Consider the following 7,450-nt stretch of genomic DNA (forward strand, 5'->3'; position numbering starts at 1 on the left):
TGTCACATCGACCCATCCTAAGTCTGGGAGTTACCTGAAAGTAAACAGACAGAGGTGAGCTTTCGAGTTCAGTATGTAACTTATATAAACAAAAAAGAGAACCACATATTTAATTTTAAACATGCTTTCAAATATCATTCATACATATTTAATAACAGAGCAAAAAGAACATTTGGATGCAGATTTACAATCTTACCTCAATACACTACACACTATCTTCAGCTATCCCTACACACCATATAGGGTATTAAATACCCATCCAACCATACACACCACTTAGTGGCTGTATGCCACTTTTCAGAATATTTTTAGTTTAGCTGCCAGATCATTAGGCATTAATCTGCTATAAACGGATAAACGTGTGGCTGAGCCACTAGATACGACAGATAGATTAAACTACCCAGACTTCCTACATAACCATATTTCTCATCCCAATGCACATGCAGAACTAACATGCATATTGAGAATAGTACCCAACAGAGTAGTAACCAAGAAGAAACCAAAAGAAAGATTGAAGAAAGAACTTGAAAAAGAAAGAACAAAGAAAAAACCTCCTAATTGAAATAAAACATGAAAAAGTAAAAAAAGAATTTTGGGGAAAATGGGATAATGGATGGTTGAGTGAGTGAGTAATTTGGGAAGGGAATTTCTCAAAAAAAGAAAATAAAAATCAAAATAATTTCAAATAATCATAACTTAACAGATTTCCTATTACTTATCAACTAACCAAAGTTTGACTTTAATCCAAACACCAACCACATGGGTGGCACACTAAGGAACTAGCAAAACTAATTCTATTTTGCTCACGCAAGGGTTCAAACAAAGAACGATAGGGTAAACTAATAGTTTACCACTGAACCAGCAGAATCATTCTGTTATAAGTTCAACGAAATTAATATTTAAGCCAAATAAAAAGAGATAGGGCTAGGAGAAAAAATAACAAAATTTTCCAAGAGTTAGATTTGAACCCATGACCTAAAACACCCAGTCAAAGCCCTTAATAAGTGAAGAAGATACTTAGTTATGGCAAAATTTAACAAATCAAAATTTTAAAATTTTAGGGTGTTTCGTATTGATATAACAAAAAAAATATCAAGAAGGGTTCAATTTTCATTGAAATTCTTTGTTGGTGTTTGAACTTGAAAAAAAGTCATATATTTTAGTTGTTGCATATGTATACATTGTTATTAGAAACTGTTAGAGTGGTGTGACCCAAATTCTTTTTAATAATAATAAAATACATTGGCAAAATAAGGAAATATGTAGGCGAATACATATAAAAGTACATTTCTTCTATTTAATATTGATTGTACAAGTAGAATACATATAGAACTTCTCTCCATCAATTCAACATTGATTAGAATAAGGTTTTTCAACCTATAAATAGAAGTATTCGAAACTCCTCTTGTATCATTCGAATTCGACATTAGTGAATTTTCTTCTCTTTTGCTTATGGTTTTTTTTCAAAAAGGTTTCCACGTAAAAATTTATGTGTTTTGTTTTGTTTTGTTTTCTTATTCTTTTGCTATCGTTCTATTGCCATTATCAATGTTTAGTTTTTACAAACTAGTATCAAAGCTTTTCGGGTTGCTTACTTCGATCATGGTAATGGCAACACTGAAGGATGATATTCTCCTATTGGATCGTAATACCATATTTGGAGGATGCACTGTTAGGGATAGATAAGATGCCTTCGACATTGAAGAAGGAAAAGAAGAAGTATAAAGATCGAAAGGATTTAACACGATTACATCTGCATCTATCGAATGAAATTCTACAGGATGTGATGAAGGAGAAGACCGTCATTACATTATGGAAAAAGTGGAGCAGTTATGCATGTTGAAAACCCTAACTAGCAAGCTCTATATGAAGCAGTGTCTTTATGCTTATCATTTGGAAGAAGGTGTGTCTCTGCACGAACACTTAATTGCATTTAAAGAAATTCTATTAAACCTAAAGGCCATGAAGTTTCAATATGATAAAGAAGATTTAGGGTTAATTCTACTTTGTTCATTGCCCCCGTCTTATTTAACCTTTAGAGATACAACTTTGTATAGCCACGAATGTCTCGCAGTTAATGAAGTCTATGCTTTCACAACCTCGTATAACAAGATGAAACATCTTTTGGTTGGATCCGACTCTTAGGGTGGGTCTCATGGTTCGTAGGAGACAAGAACAAAATACTGATGATAATCATGAGAGGACACATGGACGAAATCCTCGCAAATCTAAAGGTAGATCGAGATCTTCAAATAGAGGTAAAACCTGTAAATTGTACAAGAAGAAAGTGCAAATTAAGTTTAAGAGCTATAAGTTGTAGAACAAGATCAAAAGGGAGGTTGCAAGTCAGAAGGGAAAACAACCAAAACAAATCGATGAAGTTGATGTTGTAAAAGACAATAGTTATGGTCAAGTCCTAGTTGCTTCTATCGATAACTCTAAAATGAGTGAAAAGTGGATCCTCGATTCTGGTTGAACCTTCCATATGAGTCTCAATTGGGATTGGTTTACAACATATAAAGTAGTGTCTGAAGGTTTTTTTATGGGACATAATGATTCATGTAAAATCACAGGTATTGACACAATCAAAATTAAGATGTTCGATGGAGTCGTTAGAGCACTTAGTGGCGTACGACATGTACCAGGATTGAAGAGGAATTTTATTTTCTTATGTACCCTTGATTCAAAAGGACACAAGTACACAGCTAAAAGTGGGGTTCTAAATATTAGTAAGGGTTCCCTCGTTGTGATGAAAGGGTAGAGAAAGACTGCCAAGTTATATGTTTTGCAAGATTCTACTTTTACTGGTGATGCAGACATGATTTTCCCTTCCTTATCAGATAATGATTTTTACTAGAATTTGTTATATGCATCTAGGGCATATCAGCGAGAACGACATGGCAAAATTGAGCTAAAGAGGACTTCGTGATGGACAAGCTATTAGTAAACTAAAGTTTTGTAAGCATTGAGTTTTTGGGAAGCAAAAGAGCATTCATTTCACCAGAGGAATCCATAACTTGAAGGGAATGCTGGATTATATTCTTTCTAATCTTTGGGGACCATCCAAAATGCCTTCGAGGGGTGGCGCTAATTATATGTTGACGATCATTGATGATTTGTCCTAAAAAGTTTTGGCGTTCTTCCTGAACCAGAAAAGTGATGTGTTTCCCGCATTTAAGGCTTGGAAAACTATGATCGAAAAACAGACAGGAAAATAGGTAAAACACCTCTGCAAAGATAATGGCTTGAAATATTGTTCTGATAAGTTTAATAAATTGTGCAAATCAAAAGGGATTATGAGACACTTGATAGTTTGCCATACTACAAAGTAAAACGGCATTGTAGAATGGATGAATAGAACAATCATAGAAAGGGTTCAACGTATATTGTCAAATGCTTGTTTATCGAAGTCGTTTTACGCTGAAGCAGTCTCTACTGAATATTTTTCTATTAACCTGTCTCCGTCCATTGCCATTGAAAAAAAGGCTCCACAAGTGGTATGGTACTGTAATCCTGCTGATTATTCTTATTTGAAGATTTTTTGATGTCTTGTGTATGCTCATGTTGATAATGCGAAATTAGAACCTAGATCCATTAAATGTGTTTTTCTTGGTTATAAGGATGGTGTTGAAGGGTATACGTTACGGTGTCCTAAAAACTAAAGAAGTTGTGATTAGTAGAGATGTTATTTTTTATGAAACTAATATGCTACCTAACTTATCTCTTAAAGACTCTTCCAATAAAAACCAATAAAAGTAGGTGGGGCTTTAGATTAATCTAGGATCTACAACAGAGTCTACTTTTCAAGTTAGTAAAAAAATTCAGAGTAGAGTTGCTTCGTCATCATAATATTCTATTGCCAATAATAGACCTAAAAGAGAAATTAATCCTCCAAAGAGGTATCCGAGGCTGATCTAGTTGCTTATGCTTTAAATGTGGCTAAAGTTATAAATGCAAATCAAGAACCATTTACTTATTCCGAGGTAGTCAGCTGTGAAGATTCAAGAAACTGGATAATTACCATACAAGAAGAGATGAAATCATTCCATAAGAACAGAACATGGGATCTAGTGAACCTTTCTAAAGGTAGAAAGGTTGTTCTTTGTAAATAGGTGTGCAAAAAGAAAAAAATAGGCTTCCAAGAGTTGAAGAACCCAAATATAAAGTAAGGCTGGCTATAAAAGGTTATAGTCAGGTTCCAAGTGTAGACTTCATAAATGTGTTTTCTCTAGTCGTGAAGCATAGTTCTATTTGAGTCTTGCTTGGTATTGTTTCCATGTATGATTTGGAGCTTGAGTAGTTAGATACAAAAATAGTGTTCTTACATGGAGAACTTGAGGAAGATATTTACATGGAACAACTAGAGGGTTTTATAGTCTCAGAAAAGGAGGACTATGTTTACTTGCTGAAAAAGTCCCTTTATGGCTTGAAACAGTCATCAAGGTGGAGGTACAAGATGTTTGATTCTTTTATGACTACTCATGATTTCAAAAGAAGTAACTTTAACAGTTGTGTTTATTTTAAGAAAAATAGTGATGGTTCTTTTGTGTATCTACTCCTCTATGTTGATGGCATCTTGATAGCAGCCAAAGATAAAGGAGAGATAAGAAAGGTCAAAGCCTAGCTTAGTAAAGAATTTGAGATGCAAGATTTGGGAGCAACAAATAAGATAATTGGGATGGAGATTCTTAGAGATAGAAAAACATGTAAATTGTACCTAAGTTAGAAAAGGTACATTGAAAAAGTTCTTTGCACGTTCAATATGCAGAATGCCAAGTCTGTTAGTACTCCATTAGCAGCCCATTTCAGGCTTTCATCAGCTTTGTCTTCCTAATCAGATGATGAGATTGACTACATGTCACGTGTTCTATATTCTACTGCAGTGGGATATCTCATGTATGGTATGGTTTGCTTATGTCTAGATTTATCATACGTAATTACTACAGTTAGTAGATACAAGTCAAATCCTAGTAAAGAACACTGGAAAGCAATTCAATGGATTTTCAGATGTTTACGAGGTACTATTAATGTTTGCTTACAGTTAGGAAGAACTAGAGATAGAGTTATTGGGTATGTTGGTTCTGATTTTGCTGGAGACCTTAATAAAACAATATCTCTCACAGGGTATGTTTTTCATATTGGGGGTTGTGCAATTAGTTGGAATGTCACTCTGTAAACTACAGTTGCTTTGTCTACTACTAAAGCTGAGTACATGGCGATTACTGAGGATTGTAAAGAGCAATTTGGTTAATGGGACTCTTTGGTGAACCATGTAAAGACCTTCAGTTCAATACAGTGTTTTGTGACAGTCAAAGTGTCATCTTTCTTACAAAGGATTAAATGTTTCATGAGAGAATAAAGCACATTGATGTTCGATATCAGTTTGTGTGTGATATTATAGCTCGTGGTGATATTGTTGTGAGAAAAGTTAGTACTCATGATAATCCTCCAGATATGATGACTAAGTCACTTCTTATAACTAAGTTTGATCATTGCTTGGACTTGGTTGGTGTTTACTGTTAAAGAATACCTCTTAAGGGGTTTCGTGGAAGAGGTGGAGAACTTGTTCGTTTAGAGTTCATAGTGAAGAACCTGCTTGTTGAGAATTTGTGTCAATGTGGAGATTGTTAGAGTGGTGTGACCCAAATTATTGTTTAATAAATAAAATAAAATAAAATACAGTGGCAAAATAGGGGGATCTATGGGGGCGACAGTTGCACAAGTGGAATCCGAATAGAAGTACACTTCTTCTATTTGATATTGATTGTATAAGTAGAATCCATATAGAACTTCTCTCTTTCTATTTGACATTGGTTAGAATAAGGTTTTTCAACCTATAAATAGAAGTAATCAAAACTCCTCTTATATCATTCGAATTCTACATTAGTGAATTTTTTTCTCCACTTCCCATGATTATTTTTCCTGAAACGGTTTCCATGTAAAAATATGTGTGTTTTGTTTCGTAATCCTTTTATTACCATTATCAACATTCATTTTTTACAGAAACTATATTATAAAGAGCCATAAATTTATCCGTTTAGTTTCGTGCACATTTAGTAATAAAGCTTGAGACGATATCTGAAAGATTGGTTGATAATTTGGGTTTGTTCAATACTTCTTGTACGCTTGGACGGTAAATTTTTTTCATCATCCCGCCTTTTGAAAAAAAATAAGAAAATTTGAGTTTTTCCATGTATAAACGAAAAAAATAATATTTATGGTAAACTATATTATTTATCATTTAATTATAAAATTTTTTATTTTAGACACTTAAAATAAAAAACTTGCAATTTAAGTACCCATGTTACATAGTTCGGTCATTTTGGTCACTCTTGTTAAAACAAAAATCGCAAGTTAATTTGATAGTTAAAATATGGTATAACAACAAATTTAGCCCTCAATATTTACATACAATATCGATTTAGTCATAAATTTAAAAATTAACACTCAAAATTTACAAATATTCTCAATTTGATCCCAATTCTAAAAAATCAAAGAAATATATAAAACACATAAATATTTCCAAAAAATATATTAATAAATTTGAATTTTATATTAATTTTAACTAAATATAATTTTATAAATAATAAATAAAATAAAAATTCCCCGCTAGAAAATACGCTTTTTGTTTCTACATTCCTCCTCTTTTGCCACAAAAAGAAAAAAAAATCGTCCACATACAAAAAATAGATACTGTCGGACCATGACCACAAGCCTTACCTCTAGAAATAATATATTGATGCTCTACATCCTTAATTAAAAAAAGTCCTTTAACACATAAAATAAACAAATACGATGATAGTGTATTTCCTTGTCGAAGACCGCATTGAGGTTCAGTAAGTCCCATTTCATCACCACTAAACAAAACTAAGTAGGTAACATCTGTAATTCAAAGTATAATCAAATTTGCCCAAGTAGGATTAAAACACAAAGCAAGCATAATTTCCTTTAAAAAGCACCAATTAATCCTATCATAAGCTTTGTTAATATCAATTTTCATAGCAATTTCACCCGAAGATCTACCCCTCCATCCTTTCATATTATAATTAATTCAAAATCCACTACCACATTTTTTGTAATAAGCCTACCTCATCCAAATTCAAATTGATTCTCAGAAATAACATGCAATAAAACTTTCTTCAATTTATTCACTGAGACTTTTGACATTACCTTATAAAGAACATTGCATAAAGAAATAGGTCACAAATTTTTAAGAAGCGTAAGCTTACTTACTTTTGGAATGTGCATTATAAGAGTATATATGAGAGTATTTGGGAAAGAACCTCTAGTCAAACAACTTTGACAAGTCGGTATCACATCGTCTCCAATAATATTCCAAAAATTTTAAAAGAAAGTTGAATTGAGCCCATCCAGACTTGGTGACTTGTATGAATTCGTCGAAAAAATTGTCACCTTGAACTCAACAACATTTAATGGTTCCATCAATATA

This window comes from Gossypium raimondii, chromosome 13, assembly GCF_025698545.1.
Source record: "Gossypium raimondii isolate GPD5lz chromosome 13, ASM2569854v1, whole genome shotgun sequence".
Taxonomy (NCBI): domain Eukaryota; kingdom Viridiplantae; phylum Streptophyta; class Magnoliopsida; order Malvales; family Malvaceae; genus Gossypium; species Gossypium raimondii.